The sequence below is a fragment of the Sinocyclocheilus grahami genome, unplaced genomic scaffold (genome assembly GCF_001515645.1).
Source record: "Sinocyclocheilus grahami isolate Dianchi unplaced genomic scaffold, SAMN03320097.WGS_v1.1 scaffold462.1, whole genome shotgun sequence".
In the NCBI taxonomy this organism is placed as follows: domain Eukaryota; kingdom Metazoa; phylum Chordata; class Actinopteri; order Cypriniformes; family Cyprinidae; genus Sinocyclocheilus; species Sinocyclocheilus grahami.
In genome coordinates this window covers 890,744-918,386 of record NW_015505641.1, presented here as the reverse complement: position 1 = coordinate 918,386, position 27,643 = coordinate 890,744, and the positions used below count along the sequence as shown (strand labels likewise).

The 27,643-nt window shown below is 40.9% G+C and overlaps 1 protein-coding gene across 4 annotated transcripts in view; it reads right to left on the bottom strand.

Annotated features, from left to right (window-relative positions):
- zfhx3b (zinc finger homeobox 3b) overlaps positions 1-27,643 on the bottom strand; it is a 164,400-nt gene that overhangs the window by 123,342 nt on the left and 13,415 nt on the right. The window contains exon 1 of one of the 4 annotated variants that reach the window (XM_016235071.1): positions 24,893-24,972. The exons of the other annotated variants lie outside the window; for them this stretch is intronic. The gene's annotated coding sequence lies outside the window, so the exon portion shown is untranslated. Of the gene's footprint in view, positions 1-24,892; positions 24,973-27,643 lie in introns of those variants that run through there. 4 annotated transcript variants of the gene reach the window in all.

Sequence of the window (27,643 nt, the reverse complement as noted above, 5' to 3'; positions counted from 1 at the left end):
GGCCATAATTGATTGGGTAATCCTGGTTTAACATGCACTAAATCCAGTGCTTAAGAATCTATTAGGAGAGCTAACAGCTTAAAGAGGCAGATCTCCCTCTTTTGCTCTCAGGTTGGCTTGATGTACCCACAAGGCACACACATAGGCACGCCCCTGCTCGCTGTCACCTTCTCCTCTTCTCCAATATACAGTCTCAAGGCACGGCTCCATGCCATTTGTTCGTCTAAGCTTGTGTTTGTGTGTCACCGTGTTAATCTACAAGGGCTAAGACAATGGAAGAATCTGGCTGGGTGCCATGGCTTGAAAATTCCCCTGTAAATGAGGTCTGGCACTGTTTCCTTCAGTCTAGTGATACCCAGCACTGGTGGTGTTCCTACCACTTGGCCTCTATGGACACCCCACCAAAAAGTCCCAGTCAACTCGACATGACACACGCCACACTGGGCAGTCATCACTGAGACAGCCTGTCATAATCACCATACATCTCCCTGCATCAGAACACAGGGAAAGAAAGAGCGAAAAGGAACGCTTGTAGTGAGGAGACACCCACAGATGTGAATTAGGTTGTGCTTAAGCTGTGAACTCTGAGAAAGGACATTTCAAGCAGTAACAGACTTGAAAGCAGGACTTGACTCAAGCAACTTGACCCAAGCATCTTCAGCCAATCAGGACAAGGACATGGTGCACAAATGTGCCATCTCTTACCTCACCACACATACACATACAAGGCATAATCCCCCCAGAGACCTCTGCCCTAATGGGGCCCACTACGTAATTACAAGGCATATATTTGGGATCAGGCACTTGAGTAGCCAGCTAAAAGTGGCCCCAAAAACAAAAAGCTTTGTAATTATTGTCTGCCTTCTCTCTCTTTCTCGTTCTCTTGCTGTCTTTCTCTTTGACTTGGGTTACCTGTCATTTTTTTTTGTCAGGACCCTGTTGTTTCTCCTAGATTTCCTCCCTAATCCATGTCTGGAAAGAGCACTGGCAGTGCTGGCAGATTGCCGGAGCTGGTGAATGAGATGCACATTTTAGCCCGCTGGGGCTCTGTGACGACACAACACATAAAGATATTAAAAACTTGAGTCCGCACTCGTAGCTCTGCTAGTACATGAATGCATTTTTTTAACGAAGGGAGAGAGGCAAAGGAGGGGGGTCATTTTGCACTCCACAAAAGCTCCATTGTGCCAGAGAAACTTTATATACATATTAGAAACCTGAAACTCCATAGAATTCTCTGAGCAGGATTCTTGTAACTGTGAACAAGATAACATTACCTACCATTCTTTCCCCATGCTCTCTCCGCACATACAAAAAGCAGAGAGAAAGCCTTCAATCCTGTTTTTCTGCAGGGCTCTTAAACTTCATGATGGATCCTTCTCATTTTTTCCAGCAGGGTCATCTAACATCTATGATAAGAGCTCCATGGTCTCCGGGCGGTTTTTGTGGTCTTTTAGGTAACGCATTCCCTAGGTCAGGTGTAGTGATGATGCATGACGTCCATTGATTTGCTTTGAACATTCCCTTATCCTACTTCTCCAGCCGTTTCACCTCTCCGGTGTTCCACCATTGAAATGTTCCCTCACTCAGTGGTGTGTCTCCTCTTCTTATGCTCTTTCTGGCAATAACCTCTTAAGGAATTCAAATCAGTCAGAGACATGTCCCCTGCATACTCCCACACATTTCAAACTCATGTGTAAGGTGTGCATATGTGTAAAAAAAAACCCGAAAGAGTCTTTCTCTCACAACTGCGTACATACCAACTTCTTTCCTTTCTGGCACAAGTTAATTCTTGTTACAACAGTTGTTATCTTCCGTTTGAGGAGGAAAGTTAAACAACCACATTCACAGAACAAATAATCAAGACATCTCTAAACAATCATGGGTGGGGGTTGGGGTTAGGTGGGAGTTGTTTAGATCTGAGCACCGGTGTGGCTGAGGAGGACTCAGGGGTGAGATGGAGGTAGGTATGGAAGGCAGCTGGGGCAGGTGTGTGTATAAGCACACGTGTATGGGGGAATGGGGAGGCGCCGGGTGAATGGCAGGAGACGCCACAGCAGTGACATCACTCACAGACCTGTAATTAAAGCACAGTTCTCCACACAAAAGCTGAAGAAAGGTATCGGCAGGGGAAGGATGGCCATTTTCATAATGACAGCTTAACCCCAGCAGCCAGCAAATAAAAAAGCCTCACAAACAGTCCCTATAGCTTCTAATTACATTGTACTACTGTGCAAACAAAAACATCCACATGACTACGCTAACCTTAAACAGACCAGGGTTAATAAAAGAGTCCCACTCAATGGACAGAATGATCTTGATAGCTTTTTCACAAAGGTAAAGTTTTTAGAAAATATTATTAAGGTTTACAATACAAAATAAAGTAGTTTCTCTCCTCTATCCTTTATGAAAGTTGAGAGGCAATTGCCTCCGCAGGTTTTTGTTTGAGCACACAAGAGAAGCAGTATTCCTGCGTGCACTACAATTAGACTATCCACTTCTTTACTAGCCATAGTTCAAATTTCTGCTGTTTTTCACATCAATTCTAAACTGTTACTCTTCTTGTTACTTCAAAATAAAAGGCAATTAGAGGAAACAATGGGGAAAGATGCACAAGTGAATCGGAAATGCAGGATTCAAACAAATTTCCTGCATGAGCACCTTTTAAACACTAAGCCAAAGCTCTGACCAATACGCATTTATTTAACTGATCTTTTAATGGAAACAGGGTGAAAAGAAGGTAGCAACTCAGCCTGTCTCACTCTTTTCTGCTATCTCCGTAGGTTTCTGAATGGTTGACAGGAACCTGAGGGAAAGCAGGCATAGTTCTAGTCCACTGGGGCTCATCTCAACTCTGGGATGGAGTAATGATTGAGCAAGACAAGCTGTGGTGAGTGAATTAATAAATTAAATCTATTATGTAGAGTTCAGCGAGATGAGGTTGAGAAATGGGGAGGTTTATTTTTAAAAACAGCCAGGAATACTGGCATCAAGCGCATGAGTCACTAAAGAATCAGTGTTGAGCAGCCAGATTGCTATGTTCAGCTGTGCTCTTCTTAACTTTTTCCAACAGCTCTGTTCCGTGACAAAACGTCCTTAGATTTACCAGAGCTGACTGGAAATGCACTCAGCTATCTATTTGTTTGCACGATAGACTTTCTGGCTGCTACAACCTCATACCTTCACCAAAACATTTCTGTGGAGAACATCTGACTTAGATGTGAGCAAGAGATGAAGCAAGGTGAGTGATTCCAGACGTGACCTCTACTCTCTGAACTCTGATGTGGGAAGATCACATCCTAAAAAGACTGAGGCCAACTCAGAGAAAAAAAGTGTCTTTGTGTGAGTGTCTTGCTTACGTGTTGTCTTTCTAAGTCGCTTAAGTGCCCACAGAATCACACGAGCAAATAAGGGCTGCAAGTATGTTTTAATAGACATCTTTTTTCTTTTCTCCCAGAGTCCTTTTTGAGCTCTGTTTGAAGTCTGTAATAACTGAAGTGTTCCAAGTCTTGTATAAAGGTCAATCTCACTTTGGGAAAGGAAGACATAAGCAGAGGAAGAGAAAGAGAAAGAGAGGGAGAACTGAAGAAGTTAAACGTTGTAGAGTTGAACTGGCACCTTGCCTACTAGCCTGTTATTGCCCTAAGCACTAGGTTTTGCTGCCAAAGGTAGCCACACCTGAACAGCTCCAAAACAATATTAAAGAGATGACAGTCAGGGCACAGGAAGTCTATGTATTTTTGCGTGTCTGTGAAAAGATCCAAAGAAGCAGCTGGCTCACTTTTAACATCTTTATACTGATACAACTCACCATCACTCATCCCCTTCCTCATCGCTTTCCTCTTTCTTCCTCTCCAAATATTTGATATGAAAGCCTGTTCTGCCTCAGCATTAGCTGATAACTAGCATATTTCTTCTTTTTTGTCTTTAATGTTTTTGTGACCTCACAATAGTGAGAGGTGACTAATGACAATAGGAACAGGAAAGAGAAATGTCGCAAGCCAGATTCAAATTTGTATTACCCACTTGAGCACTATGGCTCAGTGTCAATCAAGACGTGCTGACTTCTAGTCTACTAGTACCTAATGGTGTAGGCTACTATTTCGTTTTGCTCACAGATAAATGCATCAGAGCAAGACATGCACATTTCTTCCCTTTACAGTGTGACAGATAATTGCAAAGTACATGTGAATGCTGGGATGCCACCCACCACAAGGCCAAGGACATAAACCTCCTTCTGTTCCAAGGAGGTTTTACACTGGAAACTCCCCCAAGCATCTAACCATCATCTTACACACACACACACACACAATGCATACAAGGAAAGAGAGACATGAGAAGGGTAATCTTTATTTAAAAATAGGGAACTGTGGGTACAGTGTATTTTGGAATATAGAATAAAAACAGCTTTATGGGACTAGAAAACCACGGCAGCCAATTGGTGGGTAATTGTGCCCAGTTCACATCCCGGTTCACATGTGGGGACAGTATTACAACGAACCTGTTCGGGTTCACATGCACATCAAACGTGATTAGCTCTCTGCAGCGGGATTCCTATGAATCCTCAGTTTCTCTCATCTGCCACTGACCTCTTCAGCACACCAGGCTTCAACCCCACCACAGTGGTGTCCCCCTTCAGCCCGGCCCAACCCAGGACCACGGGTCTCTCCTCCGCTTGTGGAAGTAATACCAGACTACAGAGCAACTGTTGTCAAATGTTTATATAATGTGTTTTCTGGATCCCTCCCCTCCCCCTGTTTGGACAGCTGTCCTTTAACAGCGGGCCATCTTCAGACGCTGCTCTAGCATGACTCTTCTGCTTTTTTTGTGGAATTAACGTCTCATTTCAACTTAATAAACATGAAATACATTTCCAACTTGGCAACGGGAATGCACCCTGGTTACAGAGGGCTATTAGTGTGTGGTATGTTTGAGAGGACATTTGTGCGGGCATATGATTTTGCTTTGTGTTTTATCGAGCTTGTATGCATGTGCCAGCTTTAATGTACAGATCTTTATGTCTCGAAACCTGATGCTAGGCTGATATGGGCAGCTGTGCATGCATGTATGCATGTGTGTGTGTTTTCTTTGTGGACCTGCATGAGTTAAACATTTGCTCTGCGACTCAGGTATACCAAACGTGTCCTAACAGGCCACCAACAGCCCAGCGTGGAACACAACGCTCTGCTCAACAAACAAAGAAAGAGAGGGAGAGAGTGAGAAGTTTAAAGAAAACAAAAGCGGAAGGAAAGAAGAGGAGGGAAAAAATGCAGATCACAGAAAAAGCTCCTTTTGTTTGTTGAATCAAAGTAGATCAGATTAAATGAAATATCCATCAAAACAGGCATTCATGGTGGGGTGCAGGTGATGGGGCAGGAGAGGAGAGAGGTGTTTGCGGCCCAGGGGCGGAGGGGGTGAAGGGGGTCAGGGTTGGGTTATAGGCAGGGTGTGCCCGCAAGATGAAAGTCAGCCTGGGCTGGGTCACCTCCACACTGTGAGGCACTGAGCGTGTTTGGAGCAGCTCACCCTGATCCAGATGCTCTGTCAACACAGCGATTCCACAGAGGATACTGGGCTTTACAGCACAAGACACAGATCACTGCACCACAAGCACCCAGCTCCCACCCAAAACGAAGGCATTTGATTGCTCCGATGTTGCTTTTTCAAAGCTCGGGTGATCTCAGTATCAACTATGTCTTAAATGCTATTGCTAAAATTCCTCAGGACAGAAATGGGACAATTGTTGTTGTAAAATATATAACTATAAAAATGAACGTACATAGAATAATGCTATGCTTTTTTTCCTAAAGAAAAAGGTGAAAGTAAAGTATGGGCCAGAACATGAAACTCAAATCATGTTGGTTCCCCTTTGGACTTAATTAATAAATAGTAAGCCAGGAGAGGAAATGTCACGGTGAACTAAGCACTTGTGTTGGGATTGACAGAACTCCTCCCAAACTTTGGGTGTAGTACGCTCAGCTCCATTGAACATAATTTACCACATTTAAATCCACTGTTTTCCCTCCAAAATCTGCACAGTAAATAAGAAAATTCAGTCTGGAAAGCTTAGAGGAAATGTTACATTAGTGTTACAGTAGCGTGAAACTCTCTAAATTGGGAGGGTCAATCACCTCAAAGGTGTTCTTAATCTGTTCTTCCACAGCTATTGATCAAAAAAATGCACAGAAGCTAGGTTATACTGCTAAAGTATCCTTCATAAGTCCACTTAAAACCACACAAAACAAATGACAGAGAGAGAGCCAAAGTCTGACTACCTCAGCTGGGGCCTTCTCTCCCCCTTCCTGTCAGGAGGTAAATAGCTATTGGCTGCTCAATAAGTGGCTTCAGTTCACAGAGTGAGGGGTCTTTTTCCCTCTGCTCTCCACTGCCTTGACAAGCAGGTATTGACAGAGCAGTTACACACTAACCCATTGGGGGAAATCCTCTACAATGTGCAGCTGATAAATGGAACTCATACGCTACCCGAGAGTATAAGCGTCCATACGTACACAAACACACAGACACACACTTTCTCTCCCACACACTAACACAGAGGCATGGTCACACAGGGGGCCTGACACACTGAAAACTTGACAAAGCAAAGCAAAGCAAAGACTTCTGATGATAATAACAGGAAGTGAGACCAAGAGAGAGATGGATGAGGGGCACAAAATATGGTCAGTAAAGATGTGAAGGTCATTGATGTTTCCTTGGACACAGACGTTTGTCTCCCTACACCGAAATCATTTTGTTCGGCTTCAAGAGGCACAAGATTACAGGATGGGAAATTATAGTACACAAATGTATGCTCGATACATGTGGCCATGATCAAAATACTTGATTAAAAAAAAAGAAAGCATTCAATAGCCAATTAAGGCCCTTGGAAACAGCTCGCTGAGTCCAAACACAGCACGGTATTATTGAGACAGAAGGTTAAAAACAAAACAAATAAACAACAACAGAAAGGTGGAGAGATGAATGTCAGAAAGATTATTGTAGTGCTAAAGCATCTGAGTAGCATTGATGTGGATGGCCCACCACCAAAGCAGTTCAGAATTTGAAAGACAGGTGACAGTGAAAGGATAGGGTGGTCAAGGTGTGGATACAGAGTAAGGGGTAACGATGAGAAAGCAGAGAGCCCATTGTAGCATCGTCTCCTCTCTCTATGAGATTGTGGGCTGATAAATAGCCGGGGGTAAAGCACTGGCTATCACTTTGTGATATGATGTCAGTAACCTCCATTGATCCATGTGCAGGCAGGCAGGCCTTATCACAGACTCTATCTCTGTGATATACTGAGATCTGGGGCCCCACTGCTTTTTAATACACTGCACTTTGGGTGAGGATGTCACAGGCTAACCTCTCAGCACCTGGGGCAATATTTTACAGCTGCACTTTGATGGCTGAGAAGGCTGGAATAGAAAACAACATCACTTTACTAGTGGTCTTACAATTAAAATATGCAGTGCTTAAACAGTGCTTGTTGTGAGGATTCATACTTGGGATTAAGGATCTGAGCAAACCCCTGAGTCTTAGCATTAAACTTCAATGTGTACCCTGGTGAAAAAGAAGTGCACATCAGATTTTTTGTGTACTTTCATACTTTTACTGTACTGTATTTGCAGATAACATATTATTAACTAAATAAAATGACACTTATGTGGACTTAAACTGTTTCAAACACAATATTTTAAAAACTGTGTAATGTCAAACTTTAAAAGTACAATTTAAATGTAATTGTAATGGTACTTTTAGTCCCATTTAAGTGGGTCCAAAAAAAGGTTAAACTACAGGCATTGAATATAAATTTAAACTAATTAATTTAATTTAACTGCAATTAACCTGAAATTCAGTGTCTGAAAACATATCCAGTTTGCATATTTTATTCAAGACAGGAAATGAGGAGGAGGAGAGGAAGAAGAGGAAATCAACCTAACATGAGCACCATAGCACCATGTGAGCTAAACGCTAGGCCACAGCTCTGGCTAATACTCACACTAAAATTTTGCAATGTTTAAACACCATTTCTAACTGAGAGAGGCTACAGAAGTACAGCAAAAAATCCAGAGGTAAAAAGTGTTTTTGAATAGGGCAGGCCATGTATGCCGAAGACCAGAAGACCTGAGCTGAATGTTTTTTAGACACGAATTTAGGTGGACGAAAGAAACACTAAGACACACACTTCCAGAAATATCAAGGTGCTGACAGGAACTTCCCTCACTCAGATTTACCCATACACCTGACCTGGGTGAAAACAGACACACAAACACACACCCTTTTGCTTCTTATACCTTGGAAATAACACACGGTTCACTAGCGCCGTATGACCTACATGTGTAACTTCACAACACAAGCTCACACACTGGTCCTCATCTAGAGAACAAGTGAAGTGTGATATGGGAAAACACATGTAGTTATGCATGACCTCAAGAGGAACTAAATTAGCAATATATCAGTAAATCTAAAATATAGTAGATTAAGCCTATCAGTCCCTGCCAGTTATGCAGGCGTCTGTTAACGCACACACTTATTCGGATGCAGTCTATGTGGGCAGAGCATGGTGGAAGACAAAAGCAACTGAAGGAATAGCAGCAGTATTATCCTATGTATTGATTTTAGCTGTTGGGTATTACAGAGGGAAAGAGCGGTTTTATCAGGCTAAGATCCCCCTACACTTTTCCTAACTAAACCAGTCTTTCTACAGCTTATCTGGCCAGAGAGGCTATTACTTACATCTTCAATACCCCCTTCTCCTGGGAGGACAGGAGTTAACATGGCCTTTTGGTGAGCATACCTCCCTCATCAAAAGTGGCGTCATGAATGATCCTGATGAAAAGACCAGGCTAGTCACCAGCATATGTTGTGTGATGGTTCCCATCATGGGACACTGGTGTTCCACCCAGGGTTTTTAACGAACCTAACCAGGACAACTTTCTTGATAAACCAGATTCTTAAAGATTCTGACCAGCTTCAACAGCTCAGTTTTGCTGGTGAACATCATAACTATACTGGTTCACCAACCAGATGAGCACTAAATCTGTGCTAATCAGTATTAACTAACCTGGAACCTAATGCTGGTATAAGTACAAGCCTTTATAAGTAAATTCAAATTGTTTTAAAAATGTAGGCATTTTTACATGAAAACCAATGGGAATACTGATTGGGGGGGGGGGGAACTTTATAAAAGGTACTAGCATCTCCAGACAGATTTACTCTCCCGGGCTTCCTAAAGTCCACCAATAGACTAAGTCTGGTGATCTAGCAATTAGGCTTCTTCCTCTTCCTCCTCCTGTCTGTCTATCTGCTCTGAATATGAGCAGCAGAATGGAGAGATAATGAGAGCAGTATAATCCCACAGAGGAGTCTAGTACATCCTCTAATCACAGACTAAATGTTGGTTTTAATTACAGAGAAAGGAAGATATCCTAAGAGCACAATGCCACTGAAGTTTGAAAAAACGGTAAACGCCAATTATCGTACAAAATCGGTGGTTATTCTATTGGCGCATCATCCCAACGTCGGGATACGAGCATCACAGGAAACACTTTTATTCCAATGCATTCTTATTTCCCAATATTTATAATGGAGACAGGTTGGGGCAGAGAAAATCTCCACTTCGCAATTACTGTAAAAATCCATAATCTAATCAATGCGCAATTCAAAGGGATTGTCTTAATACATATAAAATATGGCTCGTGCTGAAAATGTATACAATGATAGGCTGCATAAATGGACGTGGAAATGCTATTGTGAAAATGACCAATGGGGGGATTGTGGCTGTTGAGGAAACGAGGCGAACGTTTAACGATTTACATATTTCATCACAAGGCGAGGAGAGAGTGTGAAAATGCGGGGAAGAGGATTACAAAACAAGTCAATCCATTAAAGAAATACAAGCAATCTTTTTAGAGCCAATCCTGATTTCTCAAGACTTTAACAATGTAATCCACTATGTCAAATACCCTAAGCACACTCAATGGGCCGGGAAAGGGAGCGTGCAAAGATTTTCTGAGTGAGTGTAGACCGCAGCCAGGCAGAGGGGGGTGCGGTCTGATACCGGGACTGGCACGCTCTTCTAGGGCACCGCTGGCCGCCTCGCCTGACTCCGAGCCCGCCTTGTAATTTGCCAGGGGCGGAGATAAATCTTATCTCAGAGACCTGATTAAGTTTTTAATTTACACTCCAATCAATAGCGCAAGTCTATTGGCAATACGTCTGAAACTCTATTTACCAAAGGATTCGCTGCTATCAATTGATCAAGGACCTCGCAGCCATAAATTATAGACATATGCTTGTGTGTCAGTGTGTGTGTGGCAGAATGTGTCCGAGCCGGGGGAATTTCTTCATTGAAAAGCAAAACGATGGGAAATTTTAAGCTGCAGGCAGCGCAAAGTTGCCCCCAACAGAGTTGATCATCTTACATCTACACACCCTCAAAATCACAAAGAGCTCGGGCTCTATCTTTTAACAACAGCGGCTGGGGGTAGGGTGTGTGCGTTTGGCCACATGCACAAAGATCCTTACAGTGTTCTATCACGTTTGTTACACCAATTCAAGCATTCAAATGGCCAAATTAAGACCTCAGGATTACACAACGCTAGTCACATGTACTGAGAAAAAAACACACTAACACACTCCAGCACCAACTCGGTCTGATCCCTCCCACTTCCGGTTCCTTTCTACATGAGAGCCATTATCTGTTTACAATCCTGTGCTTTCCAAACGGAACTCTGTAGGAGGAATCTGCTCTCGATGCCTGTATGCCGAATTCCTGAGCTCAGTTCGTCCGCCGGACTGAGAGTCAGAGCAACATGGGAAACAGAGGCAGGGATTGTTCAGGCACCGGTTAGCACCACCATGACATCCAGGAAACATCCCAATGGCTATTTTAAGCAATTTTTTATATTTGTTTAGAACTTCACAGGCTGTGTGTGGTGGAAGAAACTGGAATAGAGAGAGATTGTGCTCTGGAAATATGAAGAAATGCTTAAAAAAAAGTGAAGGTAGCTTCTTTCATAAAAGAGGTGAATGAGTGTGTGCGAACAATGTGTGATCTGTGCTATTTCTCCAGTTTGGTGAGTAGGGTGCCGGTGGGACTCTCTCACACGGTTTCCCAGGAGAAGAGCAGAAAGAGGGCAAGTCCTTATCGGCATGGAGAAAGTGTCGTCATAGCATTTCTGCTCTGACCCTGCTGACTTGCCGATTCCTTAACATGAGATCATTCGGGACAGCTGACCTCAATATCACGTGCTGTGCTCTGCCAGCTCGCTACACATCCACAAAGGTTTCTCCTCCACATATAACAGCAGATAGTGACCACACCACTGCCCACACCCCCATTCAGCCCAGACACATTTAAAACACTCCCTTTAAGCTCCGAGAAGCTACACACTAGAACCACAGGCAACAATGGCTATGTTCTGAATGGAATACTTGTATACTGCAGACTAGTTTTTAAAAAGACTGTAAAACTGAAAAACATTTGTCACAGCAGTAGAAGTTATAATAGTTATAAATAAAAATGTTATGGTAAAAATAAGGTTTCATTTTTTAAATTAGTTGATGCATTAAGTATCATCAACTAACAACAAATAATTTTACAGCATTAACTAATCTGGGTTAATATTAATTTCTACATATATTAACACATTTTTTGTATGTATTAATGTATGTAATGTAATGTATTTGTGTATTCATATTTTAGGCCTGTCTTATTAGGGCCTATCTTGCGGAAGGCTTTGTTGAAGAGCTATTTGTACATCCACTAAGAGTGAATGAGAGAATGAATGAGAGAGAGAGAGAGAGAGAGAGAGCAAGACCGAGGCAGGTTCGGTCTTTTTAAAATGTTAGGTTAGTTAACATATTATGGAGAAAAAAACTAAACATGAATTGTTGATTTATATTTATAAATGAACTAACTCAGATTGATAAATGCTGTAAAACTGTTACCTACTGTATATGCATTAACTAAAATGAACTAATTAACTTTATTGTAAAATGTTATCAATTCTATTTTGTCTTTTTAACCCAACTGGATGCAAAAATGTCCACATTTTACAATCCGCTTAAGAAAGTTGATATTGCTTCCAGATAATTTACTGAGACATTGCATTATGGGATACAGTATCCTAAGCACTGCCCTCTAGTTGTATACTACACATTTTTAGTAGTTTAGTAATTTGTTTCCAAGTAGATCATCTGGATATTTTATGATTTGAATACATTTACATACTGGGTAAAGAATACATACTGCATAATACTGAACATACAGTAATAAAGTAATAGATTAGTATGGAAATGTAATAATCTTTTTCCACTTTTCTCCTTCCTTCGTCTATTTCAAGAGTGAAATAAATAAATGAAAGGAAACACATGCTGGGTTGTATTAAACAGATTCCACATACGACATTCATCCTCACCGTGGCTGGTGTGTACATTTCACTATACACACGACAGGCAACAGAGGACACGCACACCATACCTTCTTTCCACAAACAGTGAGTGGGTCACCGGAAATGGAGGGAGTGAGAAGAATAAGGCACTGATAAATGATTTGGGGAGGAATTTTAAGTGCTGTTTGGTCACGAAGTGAGCCTCACTCTGGCGGAGTCTAGTATAAACATGTGTCAGTACTGCATGTAATTACAGAAGAAAAACTTCCTCTTGTACTACAGGCATGAAAAAAACTCACAGACTGAAGTATCTGTGATTGTGTGTGTGTGCGTGTGTGTGTGTTATCGCCCCCAAACCTGCTACACATACTTTAAAGATGAACAAGCACAAAACAGCCATGTTGACACCTACTTCCATGAAATCCTACACTCTTAAAAATAAAGGTGCTTCACGATGCCATAGAAGAACCTTTTTGTTTAAATGGTTCCATAAAGAACCTTTAACATCTGAAGAACCTTTCTGTTTGACAATAGGTTCTTTGTGGCGAAAGAAGGTTCTTCAGATTACAAAAAGGTAAGAAAGAGATGGTTCTTTAAAGAACCTTTGACTGAATGGTTCTTTGTGGAACCAAAAATGGTTCTTCTATGGCATCGCTTGAAGAACCTTTTGAAGCACCTTTATTTTTAAGAGTGTATTAACCAACTGTTAATAAACTGGAAACTTGTAATCAGAGCTGTCACATGAATGGCATGCAATGTGAAGCATGGACAAAATCTGGTTTCCAGAATATCAGGTCATGAGTGTGTGTTTGTTTAAGTAAACAATGGACGATTTATGCTCTGAAAATTGTGTAACACTTTCACAAAACGCCTGTTGAAGTTCTCCAATGGTGTATGCAGCAATCCCACAGATGTCCAGATTTGTTTTGCTATAGTCAGTCACTGTAGTTTCTAAAACGAGGGCCAAACTGGGGGCCCGTTTTCCACGCTAACCCTCATGTTTCTCAGAGCTGCTATAATTAGCCGACTTTTTTCCTCGCTGCATGTCCAAATGATATTTACATATACAAATCCCATTTGGCTGCCAAGAGACCAGCTAGCAGAGTTTGCTTGAAATGGCTAAACAAACAGGATGAATATGTGTCCGATGCAGATAGTGAAAAAATATGGATGGTTTGAATGTGGTCGCGTTGTGTTTTGATTGAAAACGAAGCACTCAGCACGAACGGCGTATTATAATTATGCCGTCAAGTCCTTCTGAGTGTTTCGGGGGTCGCTGGAAGCTCTTTAGCTCGGGCAGGTCAGGGCTTGAGGTCTAAATGCATTAGAAAGAACATTCCAGAACTCTCAGCAAACGCTCTAAGCAAACACCCTCAGACACTGCATGACCCTCAAAGTTCTCCTCAAGCACTGCCAAGTCTCTCTCGCCTTTACTTCCTCTTCTGTCCTGCAGATTACTCAAGCGGTTAAGCATCGCATGATGTCATAACACTGTCTGATCGGTGGATGTCGTGGGGAAAAAAAGGTGAAAACTTTCAGTTCTCTTGTTGTAATGTTTATTAGTGGACACATTTGATATTAAACAGAGTGGAATCAATGTGAATGAGAGCTCCTGAGTAGTTAACACACTTTTTTTCTTCAGTGTTCTCAGGCCTGGCTCATTAGGGCCCATCTTGATTAGCTTGCGGAAGGCTTTGTTGAAGAGCTATTTGTACATCCACTAAGAGTGAATGAGATAATGAAAGAGGGAAAGAGAGAGAGCGCAAGACCGAGGCAGGTTTGCAGGTTTCAGTTGAGGCCTCGCCCTTGCTCTGCCACGATTGTAAACTTTTCTGTTGATATGCAAAGCAGTGCAGCTCATTTGGGTCCCCATGGCAACAGTGCCCCTGCTTTGCACAAATGTAATGATTAATCGCGCCTTTGATAACAATGGCCGGCACCGCTGTTCCAACATAAATGCTGTGAAGAAGACAGTGTGTGACTGCAGGGGGATCCATACACAGACCTACAAGCACACCCACTCCCCTGCTGTCCACCATTCGCTGACTGCGAGGGGTGTGTGGCCGTGTGTGACCACGTGCTCGCTCACACACGAGAAAGTGTGCTACTTTACAAATCGGGAGACTAGCAATCACTGCAAGTTTGGTTCTATTATGTGCTCTCTTGTAAGGTCAAGAGAAACAATAAAGGAAACAAATAGAATGTACAAAAAAAAACGAATAATGTAAAAATAATGAAATAAAGAGTGTGATTTCTATGACAGGTAATAATAATTGTATTATTATTATTATTTACTATAAGCTATGGAATAGAATAATGAAAATATATATATATATATACTTTCCTTTTTTCACACATACATACATGAATACACAAACACACTTTCTATGACAGGTAATAATAATTGTATTATTATTATTATTTACTATAAGCTATGGAATAGAATAATGAAAAAATATATATATACTTTCCTTTTTTCACACATACATACATGAATACACAAACACAAACACACACACACACACTGTGACTTTGCTGCAGCCTGGAATTGAACTGCTGGTTTCGTCTGGCCAGAGGAGAACTGGCCCTGGACTGAGAACTGAGCCTGGTTTCTCCCAAGGTTTTTTCTCCATTCTGTCACTGATGGAGTTTTGGTTCCTTGCCGCTGTCGCCTCTGGCTTGCTTAGTTGGGGACACTTAATTTCCAGCGATATCATCAACTTGATTGCACAGATACTATTTAAACTGAACTGAGCTGGATGATGAAATCACTGAATTCAATGATGAACTGCCTTTAACTGAAAATTGAATGTTTACTATTGTCATTTTGCATTACTGACACAATATTTTTCTAATTAATGCTGTACAGTTGTTTTGACACAATCTGTATTGTTAAAAACGCTGTATAAATAAAGGTGACTTGACTTGACACACACACACACACACACTTACCTTTTTTTCATTATTCCATTCCATAGTTTATTATTCTAAAGCTATTTTTTTTAAATAAATATAATGTAATATTATATTAATAAATAAATAATTTTAAAAATAAATACCTATTTTTTTCTTAATTAAAATTAAGATTTTTAATTAAATAAAATTTAATTAAGCATTATTTCCTTTTTTTCTAAATTAAAATATCATTTAAATAGATTTAATTTGTTTTCTTTACTTTTCTAGGCCTGGATTGGGATACACAGTAAAAAAATATAATAATAATAATAATAACAATAATACAAATAATAATAATAATAATAATATATTATAAGCTATGGAATAGAATAATATGTGTGTGTGTGTGTGTGTATTACACACACACACACACACACACACACACACACACACACATTTTTTCTTAATTTCTTATTGTACATCTTTAACAAACGGTAAAATCTTGTAAACCGGGCCACACTGTAGCAGTCATGTCAATGTGAAACTGTGGCTTAATTCACCTGAATTTACCCTATATACATATACAGATATATGAAGCCTTTGTGTGTATGTGTTCGTACAAGCCAACGCTGCGGCTTGCGAGTCAATGCAGGAATGTGGCCAGAGTTTAGGTCTCTGAAACTGTAATTCAATCAGCGCCACTTGGCTTTGACGCAGATTCACTTTGTCAGTTGCGCTTTACCATTAATTTATCATTTTGAAAACAGAGACAATCCAAACAATCATTTCTCTCTCCTCTGATACATATCAGAGACGGGCGGGTGCAAATCTAATAACTTCATTTTATTGGCCGACACCACAGCTTTGCTCTTATACATGGACAGGCTCCACCTTGGCTCATGAAGTGGGTAAAACATGAGGGACAAATCCTTCAGTTGCTACAAGCCAGATGAGTATCAACCACAGGCCTGACAGAAGGCCTCACCCAGGCCACCCCCACCCCAAAGCCACATACACACACTGCTGAGGGAAAGTCAACAGCGTGTTATGTCTAGTGTCCAGATGGGCAGACGTGGTGTGGAGACATGGCCTCTGAAATGCAGGACAAGGTTAATGGTGCCGTGAAGAGAAACAATGAATTCACAGAGAGTATGAGGAGGGCTCCTCATGCAGATCAGGGATCAACAATAAGTTTATTTATTTATTTATTTATTTTATTTTTTCTTTCGTTCTAGCCTGGTCAAGCTAGTAGTTCAGATTTTTGGCCTCACAAAAAAAAAAAAAAAAAAAAAATTTTAATTTTTTTAAAAAAAAAAAAAAAAAAAAAAATATATATATATATATATATATATAGTCTTGTCAGATATAAAACTACTGATTAGTTTATACATTTAAGGCAATTTGTACTGATACTTTCACCAATAACAGAAATTCTACTCGCAATTTCAACAAGCTTCCTAAACCAGCTAGATAACATCATCTTGGTGATACATTTTTTAACAAGCATAATCCATAACAACATTCCATAAAACATCACGGAAACCAAACGTTTATGCTTTCAAGCATTAAAGTGTAGTGATGTTGTGACCTGACAGGGCAAGTTACAGTTCCATTAACTGGCCTGAACTCACTCTCACACTGGCTGCGGACTAGCAGGCCACCCTTATTGTTGAGCCCTGCAGATGTTTCCAGGCCCTGGCAGGTCACACAATCACACACACACACACACACACATTTGCATTCCTGATAGAGGGAATTGGGATTAAGGGCCCTGAATGCCTTTCTCAATTCTGACAGAGTCTAAACACACAGCACAGAAAGAAAAAGCAGGATGACATTGGGAGAAAAGCCTATGGAGAGAGAGAGAGAGAGAGAGAGAGAGAGAGAGAGAGAGAGAGAGAGAGAAAGGACAATGAAAAGAAAAGCACCTCGAGAAAATAAAAGAAAAAAAGAAAGAAAAAAAAGTTAAAATTAGGACAGAAAGGAATGTCGAAGAAAAAAAGGAAATGTGAAAGAGAGAGACAGCAATATAAAGAAAATGCATTTAAACAACAAAAACAAAAACACAGCTATTGTGACGCTGTGTCTTTTACAGTGGGTTAAAATGTAAAAAATATAAAAAGTAGTATTCCGGACGCTATCTGGCTGTCAAACATTAGTGGATCGTGTTTATGTTTAATGTGATGAGCTACACCTGTGTGAACTACAGGAGAACTGACTTCATACATCCACTAAAGTCCAGCTGATTAAACATAACTGTACAAATGTCTGTAAAAAATTGCCGTTAGATACGGTTATCAAATGTAATAAAATTCATACATTTTAAATGTGTATTGAGTGTTTAAATACTTTTTAGGCCACTGTATCTGTGTGTGATAGTTGTCTGGCACAGTGAGGGGAGAGAGAGACCCTTGTCCAGGGCAGAGGTCTAGTAGAACGTCTGCTTCCCTCTGCAAGAGAAACAGTGCTGACCAGCTGTGCTCAGTGAAGAACCATGGCTTACACAAACATACACAACCTTTGAACAAACCACCGTATCCCAGCCAAACATGCCCCTCACCAGACACTGCATACAAACAGTCATGCGTCTAGTTATGTGTTTAAGTGTGTGTGTGTGTGTGTGTGAGTGTGCGCGTGTAGAAGTTGAGCTTGGCACAGTGAAAAGGCAACATAGTGGTGAAACTCAAAAGTGAGGGTAAATAAAGAATGACAAGACAGTAAGAATCTTTCTTGTTCACGTTGTCTATCTTCTATGCTAATTATTAGCATGCATGGCTGCAGTACACAGTCATGGGCTCTGTTCCAAAAGCTAGTGAGCTTCCTAGCTGTCTACGGCTTACTTAGACAGCTGCCTACTCTGGCAAAATTGTGTTAACCACATGAAGCATATGAGAGACACACATAATTGATTCCAATACAGTTTGGTGTTAGCATGTTGGTGTGCTAAAAGCAAAATGTTGGGAAAACAAATAGTCTGTTTTGAACAATTATGAATACTTTTTAGCACTGAATGAAATATAAATATGTAATAAACACTTCTTCTGACTTTGGCGTCTACTTTTATCCATAACCTTTAAAAAAATTACCCGTGGTATACTACAAATAAAACCAAACAAAAATGGTTATTGTAGTTAAACCATGGTAAAAACAAATTAGCCATGGTTTTGCTACACTAACCATAGTTTAATCATGGTATTTGTAGTAAAACTTTGGTTATACAAATGGCAATAAAAACTTCTTCTGAATCAATCTGTCAAAAAAAAAAACTGGCTACTACACTTTTACTGTAATCAAACCATGTTTAATTTTTTTAACAAATATCTTAGAAGACAGCATAATGTTGCTGCCTACCTTTCTGGAACAGCTGTCGCATCGGCAGTGAGCCTATGATTGATTCCTTACAATGTTGTCTAGGCAGCTCACTAGGTTCTGGAACAGTTATAGTGTCTCTCTCAGGCCCACAATAGCTGCTTATCAAGGATAACTCAAGGGGCACCACAACTAATTAGTTTTAACGGCAAGAGAAACAAGCATTGAGGGATGAGCTGGTCTGTGAAAGAGCGGGAAACCAGACCAGAGCAAAGCTTATCCAGTTGATTTATCTTCACCGAGGTCAAACTCCAAACTCGGGGATCTGGTTAGTCTCAAACACTGTCAAAATGCATTTCCTCCACCTCAAAAACATTTCTCGTCAAAATGGAGGTAGGTCTATCGCCTGCCCTCTCGTCTCTCTTGGACAGCTGCCTGCTTCTGCCATAATTCCATCGGAGCTAATTGTTTCCAGCACCGTTGCCATTTCTGCAAGAGAGGGACACGTTTCAATCAACAAAAGCATGTCCGTTTTGAAGCGTGGCTGATAGGAGATCTGTTGTCGTGTGTAAACATTTGGAGCAGCATGATAAATTCAGATTTCCAAGCACCTAAAAATAATTAGCCAAATAAAATGTGCTGCCGGGTTTGTGAACTCTACTCTTTATGGTGAAATATTTTGTTGTTGCATATCTGACTCATTCTAGGCCTCTAAATCTAATTTCTGGACTGTAACTTAGCAAGTGTGGCCCTGTTCTCTGACAGGACTGCAGGGATACTTTGGAGTTGAGTATATACCACCTCTGTCCGCAGTCAGTGCGAGCCACTGACTCTGAAAGTTAACATTTCCCTCTCTTCCACTCATAAATCTGCATGCAATTACAACAGCTGACCTAAATGCATTTTGAGCACCACCAGTAATTAGTTATAGCATCCTTTGTAGGAGGGCATGTGTTAAGAGGTTTCATCCCCCCTTTTTGGAAAATCCATCTTTAGAAGGTAGCTGGTTTTAAGGGGTGTTCACACAGGCAGTCCAAGACAACAACTGGAAATCTGTATCATCGGTGACAAAGTTGAGTATTTGCATAAAGTTTAGAGTTTGGCTTCATGCAAATGCGATTACCAACAACTACTAGCAACTTGGTGACCTGTCAGTAGAAACACAACTTTTTTGGTTTCTAGGCGGTCCAACTTAGCCTAGATGCTTGATCAGCTGAGTTCCCAGTTGGTGGACCTGTGGACAAGCAAAAAATAAAAAAGTTCCAAAAACAAACCTGACCACCATAAACTGGTATGCACTGTTCTTTCCACTGCCCAAATTGAGAACAAGAACTGAGGAACTCCAGCTGCCTTGCACTTCTCATCTACATCAAGCCCTGGAGTCAGTTCCACGTAGAAAGGAGATGCCCCTGCAAACAGACCCCCCTCAACGTTGAGGAGGAGTGTCAATGAGGGGCTAATAAAGAAAGACAATGAGTAAACAAGTAGGGCAAGTCCACCCCAGCTTGTAGGACCTCCCTTCCTCTCTCTGAGCTGGCACGCACTCAATGGGATCTGCCGTAATTAGTCTCACCAATGCTTGTTTAGCATTTGCATATAAATGCTCTTGCTGGCAAGTGCTAAACACACTATCACGAGCCATGCCCATAACAGACGGTGACCACACCTCCGGACCCTCCAGGAGAGGGTAAGGGATCCCAGGGGGCCCACCGCAGACACAAGTCCCTTCTGCGGCTCTCCTCCCCCGTGCCCTTCAACAGGTTGGCACCCATCTGCTAGCAGCGAGGGGCTATGGCTTGGCCTGCTCTCAGTTCCTGTTTCGAAGGAGATTGTGAAAGATGGCAGCCAGGCTTCCTGTTTCTCTGCTTATGTCATGAGAGCGTTTGGACCCAACGAAATGACAAATGCAGGCTTGTGCACACACAGTGTTCTCGGGAAGTTTTAATACGTTTTCTTTCAGCCTGCTCAGACCATGTGTTGAGAAAGAAAAATAACACAAAACCTATTCCCTGAAACTGCTCTGTGATCACCTCATCTAGCCTTGGGATGGCTGCTATTGTTCCCTTTCTGTATAACATGCAACAATTATTTCCTTTCCATGAGCCTCCCCCATTCTCCCTCTCTCTCTTTCAGTTTCCTCCACGTCTCTAGCAGTTGTTATGACAGATCGATTCATAAAAACGGAGAGGAGGAAGGAAGTGATGAAATGAATGTCTGTGCACCCTCCACCCCTCCATCCCATCCACTGTAAACACAATGAAAGTCACCAACAGGAGTTACCCACACCAGAATGGAGATAAGCTATAGAACACTGAGAAAAACACACACAGCTGGCCCTCACAAGCAGCGACTGCTTGTAGCTCTGCCTAATGCTACGTTTACACGACAACAATGTAGTGAAAAACGGAAAAGTTTTTCCCTTGCGTTTTTAAAAAGTTTCATGTATACATGACAATGTTTTCAAAATGATTCGCGTTTACACATATCCGCAAAAACTGCTGTATTGTGTATGCCAGGCCAGTAGTTGGTGCTGTCACCTTGTTAGTAAACAGTACCTGTAGGGAAGTGACGATTATATGTTGTATATGATGCGTCTCCGCTGTTGGTTGTAATTAGGGTTGCAAAAAGGTGGAAAATGTCCAGTAAATTTCGGAAATATTCCAGAAATTTTGGAAACTTTCCAGGATTTTTTGGAATATTCCAGGGATTTTTGGAAAGTTTCCGGAAATTTACCGGAAATGTTCCACCCCTTTGCAACCTTAGTTGTAATATTTGTGAAGTAAATCCACACTTTGTTGAAGAAGCGTTAGCAAACTCTTGAGCAGCAACAAAAGTACCATGTACTCCGCCATTGTGTCTATGTTTGTTCGCGATTGCCTTTAAGATCGACACGTACTGCGCATGTCTACATAACTAACACGTACTACGCACGCACATGACGTCCCCATTTTCAAAGATTCCCGTTTTGGGTGGTTACACGGAAACGATAACGGTGGCGATTTCAAAAACGTGCACTTTGAAACCCGTTTTCAGTCCCCAAAACGCCGGTTTCGTGTAAACGAACAGGCAAAACGCATAAAAAGTTTCCCGTTTTTGGCTGAAAACGTTGTTGTGTAAACGGCCCCTAAAACTAACCCTCATCGGACTATGATAAATTGTAATCTGGTACTCTTTCAGAGCTAGGCATATTTTAGTTTTCAGTTATTCTTTATTTAAGTAGCAACTTTTTCTCAGACACTTCTCCTAAAATTCCAAGAGTAAAAAAGAGTTTGAGCAAAGCTCAAACTATTTGCTGTGAGATTAATTTGATGAGAGATGTTCGAGTTCTTGGTGAAATTTTTTGGCTTTAATTGCAGACAATGGTAACTTGGCGCAGTGAGTGACATTGCTGAGAACCTTTCTGAAACACTTTTTTTTAAGAAGGAGAAACATCTGAGGACCAGGAAACTTGAGCAAAAAAAAAAGATCTGGCTTGGTGAAACAACTGAGAAGTTGCATAGATCTCATTAAAATGTCTTCTTTTCTATGGGAGGAAGCCAATATTGAACTTTGCAGGCTAAGCAGATATTTTTACATGCAACATGACTCAGTTCCATATACTGTATGTGATTTGGACTTCTGACAAATGCTGATGCCCTGTCACACGAGTGTCATATTCCCTGACAGCATGTCTGTCATTACCAGCTTTGGATATTAATATTTATATGGCACTGAACAAATTAGATTTCAATGTTTATTTCCAGCAACCGCAAGGCATCGCAATCCTTGACTAGTATCATCCAGTCTAACTTTAAACACAGCCAACAGGTTAAACCAGGGGTAGGCAACATCAGTCCTGGAGTGCCGATGTCCTGCATAGTTTAGCTCCAACCCTGTAGCCCTAGTAATTCTGAAGACCTTGATTAGCTTGTTCAGGTGTGTTTGATTAGGGTTGGAGCTAAACTCTACAGAACAGCGGCACTCCAGAACCGACATTGCCTACCGCTGGGTTAAACTACAGTGAGAGAAACAGAGGGGGAAGAATGTTATCTCTCTTATGTGTACAGTTACAAACTTGTCACAAAGCACATCTAAAAAAGGGGGACAGGAAAAAAAGGAACAAAAGACTGGCACTTGACAAAGTAACTGATCCATAAATGTTTCATGTGAGTGCCAAGCCTGTCTTTAGTCAGTAGTTGACACTGGTTGTGCATCACAAAAGGTTCTGGGCTCTGGTTGACACTGACAGAACGGCAGACAGCATGTGTGACGTCACAGTGTGGGGGTCACCGATTTATTGTGACTGTCTGGCCTTGAGCAATCCCCAGTGGCAAGATCACACCCCAAGCCCACTCATCCAGACCCCAAAATTAGAATTAGGGAAAGGACCGACTTGAATATGTTACAACATAATGACGCAAGGTTTATTCAATGGAAGCAACAAAAGGGTTGTTCCACACACTGTCGCCCGCTGTCTTCTCTGTGCATCTCTGTATAATCACACAGCTCCTTTAATTTCTTTCTAATAAATTTGCAAAAGAAAAGCACAAAAGGAATAAAACAAAGGTTTAGAAGTGCAGAGACAGAGGTTGTGTGTGCGCTTGTGTGGGCAACGGACGAGTAGCCAGGCGCCCCATTCTCCGACGGACAGACAGCAATAGTACGGCTTTACTCAGGCCTAATATAATTGTGGTCCTATGTAACACTTAATAGAGAGCGCAGTGCACCTGGCAAAAACAAGTTACACCCAAGAGGTGGGTGGAGGGGTGTCCAACAGTACCAATTAAACACCTCAGCCAATGAGCTGACCTCTCACAGGACTCCTCGTGCCAATAAACCAATCACACCACGCCTCTCAAGTCTCATTAAATACCTATGTGATAGGAAGGCAACAAGAAGAGACAGCTTTTTTTCCACCCCAACATTTAATTATAATGTCTGGGAGGAAAAGAATTCTGCGAAGTAAACAATCATCATTACTATTGAAAACAACACTACTTATTCTGAGTGCCGAGACACAGACACTGATATTTGTGCACTGCTGTCCTATTTTTCTTTTATTAAAAAAGCTGGTACAGCTTATTTACATCTTGAAAATAAACTGCTAAAATAATGAAAGTGATACTGAGCAAAGTGATACCGATTTAATAAATGGACAAATATATATTTACATATAACAGCGCTTATTAGAATCATTTTAAAATATTAAATTGTCAGACTGAGACTATGGTTGCATAATTGATGCATTATGTAAAATAAAGCAGATCTGAATCCTAAATTAATTTCCTCATAGACATATTTGAAATGGCACCAAAATGGCTGCCATCAGAGACGGATATGATCTGTCTACACACTCTACCAGACACTGGCCTTGATCCTCACACACACACTTGTCAAAAAACTAGCATAGAATATACATGAACGCTTGTGCTGCTAAAATAGGTACAGAAGCATCACATCATAAATGCATATATATATATATATATATAATTATAAATTAGATAAAAAAATAAAAATGCTGACCTCTTAAATTCAACAAAATTCAACATGTTGTTCAGTGTCTTTATAATTAATTATAATACAGAAAATGATGTGTCTGGCCACTCACTATTATTATACAAAGAAAAACAAATACTATAAAAATATAAAAATACTATAAAACTGGGGGGGGGATCCCATTACTGAATATATATTTTGGAACAGTTTAGTACCTATTTAAAAATTTGATTCAGTGTATATTTTGAAAATAAAACTTTGAATACTAAACAATTCTCTCTTCCATCAAGTTTTTCAAAATAAAATAAATAAATAAATAAACAATCAATACATAAATGTGAACAAAACAACAACAAAAATGACACTGGAAACAGGTGTAATATATGGTATTAATTCTGCATGTGTGTGTGTGTGTGTGTGCATGTGTGTGAGACAGAGAAGTGAAAACCCAAAGGAGAGATGCTGTTAGAGGGACACGGAGCCCATAGCACTTAGGGGCCATTTTATTGCTTTGCTGTGGTCAAGTGAGGTGCAGCGAGCTCAATTCCAGCACAACAATGACAAAGAGGGCCGCCGAGACAAAGGGGTATCTCTTTGCCTCTTAACCCCTTCAGTACTAAACACACACACACTCACACAATATCAAAACCACAAGCACCACCGCTCACACATGCAGAAACACACACCCGTAAACACTCCACGATACGTGGCCCAGTTTGTAATAGCCACTCCGTTTCAGACCAAACTAATGGATTCAAGAGTCTGACAAGTACGACTAGGCCTCAACGCCACAAAGACAGAATCGAACGACTCTACTATACCTTTATTTCCTCTCATCCTCGCTTTCGCCGCTCCTCCTCTCCCATTGCACCATGGGGGACCCGTATGGGCTGCTGCACATTTGCAAATGAATCACGCTTTTTGTTTGAGCTTTTTTTCCCCCCTTTTCCAAACACGGAAAAAAGGAGAGAGGAGGGCGAGCGAGAGAGAGATAGAGAGAGGGGGGCTCCTGCCATCGCTCTTTTCTTTTCTGCTGTCTTTAATCCTGAGGAGGATAAGCTGTGCCGTACACAGAGAGGAAGTGCCATCGGCCTGTCGGGCTTCACCCGTCCCCACTCAGCATTCCTGCAGCCCTCACACACTCACACACACACACGCACGCGTGCTGTCGATCACTCACTCACATGCACAGCAACGGCCTGCATTACTGACAGAGCATGCAGCATGGCGCTCAGTTGCAAATGATCTAAGCGCACTCGCCGATTTGTCAGTCAGGAAAAAATGTGCTTATATATATATATATATATATATATATATATAATCAAATAGGAATTGTATATATTTGTATTTTAAAGTAAATCAATTCTTATTCTTATAACAATTAATCATTAAAAATAATTCTTATTAAAAATCATATTTTTGGCTATATTTGTCTAACATTTGTATAGTCTCTAAAAATGTTTGATAAAAACATTCTTTATTATGTGTATAAAGAGGACTTTTCATTTGAAAATGATACTTGTAAGACCCTCGCATGCTTGCATTTACACAAAAATAAGTGTGCACATTTGAGAAAGAGAACGAAAAAAATGAAAGAGTGAAAGAGAGTGAAAGAGAGAGAGAAGGCAAGGATTGGGTCAAAGTCACAGGCCACAGGACCTCACGCTTTGCCGCAAGGGGCGGGGAGAGGGGGGGGGGGGGGGGGGGGGGAGCAAGTCCATCTCTGCTTCAGAGAATGTGGAGCTGCCTTTCGAAACTAGCCTCGATTCCAGTGGCCAGCCACACTGTTATTACCCACAGCCTCCATAACACTGCCGCCTGTGCAGCCATGCTTCTAGGCTAGAGTTTACCCTCACAAACACACACGACACACATGGGGGCGTACCACTGCAAAAACACCCAGAGATAACATCTGCTTTTGAATCATATTATATATTTATGCAAATATCAAATCCATTTCTTTTAGCTACTATTTGACTGTTTGACAGTACATACACAAAAATGGCTCCATTCTGTTATCAGTTTTTTTTCTCCATAAATTAGCTGTTTTGTTTCACATGAGTTTGTGAAATACAGGCATTGTGCGTCCTCGTGACATTAGCTGTGAATGACAAATGCTGAGGGCTACGTCTGTCTCTCAAAATATTCCTGTTATTATTATCCAGTATACTCATAGGCGGCCTGTCATTGATGTTGACCCAAAGAGGGCCCTCTTCCACTGAGGACATCACTGAGGCTTTCCCTAAGGGTGCCAGCAAAAGAGAGAGAGAAAGAGAGAGAGAGAGAGAGAGAATAGGGAGGGGTAAAGAGGAAAGCACAGTCTCCCCCTGCCCTATATCTCTACAACAATTTCCATACACACTCATACGCCACACGGCAAGCCGACTCGTCATCGAGCATCTCCATTCATGCACCATACATGACCAGGATGAGTACACTTGGCAATATGTACAATCGTTGTTGTAAGAGGAAGTGACCAGAAATCAAGACCCAGGGGGGAAAAAAGAGAAAGAGAAAGCAAGCAAATATAGCAAATCTACTGCTGACCCAGCAATTTCACTAAGCGACAGTATCATATGAACAGCATGAAAATCCAACAAAATTACTATTAAACAACATTCTAAAAAAATAGCAAACAACAGAAATAATTGTAATAATATAGTTATGTTAATTAGTTGTAATACAATTAAATAGTTTTTATTTAATGTGAATTCAGATACATGTGTAGTAAATTATTAATTATAATTAGAAAACTATATCAATTAAGATCACTTTTTCTAAATCAAAAACTAAATAAATTAAAAACATTATATCATCCAACAATGTCCGTATATATAAACGTAAAGCTAAATTAAACATGCAAAAATCTGACACACGTACTTATAAACTAAGGTGAAAAATCAATCATTATACTCTAGTCTGTGTTCTTGCTCATCTCAGAAACAGTGAGCAGTTTGTCCTTTTATTTCAAATCAGGAACTAATAAACGGACTACGGCGCCTGTCTGTATCTTTCTGTAGGCTTGAGAAAAACCTGAAAGAATTGAGACAATGCAAACGTTCAGCCAAACCAAAACGCAAACATATGCACAACTCAGTCAGACATTTTCTGTAACAGCGAAAATCCTTACAGCAGCCCAACAAGCACACAAATCTGTTCAGAGCCCATAATAAGACAGTGTTTTCCCTGACTTAAGTACATACACACAATGCAACATAGTTTTTACACTGCTTGAATTTGGACGAGAGTTACTAAACGCTACATGTTTAAGTGTTGCATGACCAGGCGAAACACAGAAGGCAAGACAGACAACAAATACTGCAATAATATGACTTCCTAGGAATGAGTCAACTGCCATCAAAATCATTGTCCGCAAAAGGATTAGCCCTGAATAGCCTATCCATGAGTTTTTGAAGAGTGAGTGAGATGGCAAAGACCTTGCCTGCTGTCTTTGTTTTGTGATGGTGAAAGCCAGAGCACAGAGAGAGAAAGGAAGGGAAAGGATAAGGAAGAGCTGGAGCGAGCGAGAGAGAGAGAGAGAGAGAGAGAGAGAGAGAGAGAGAGAGAGAGAG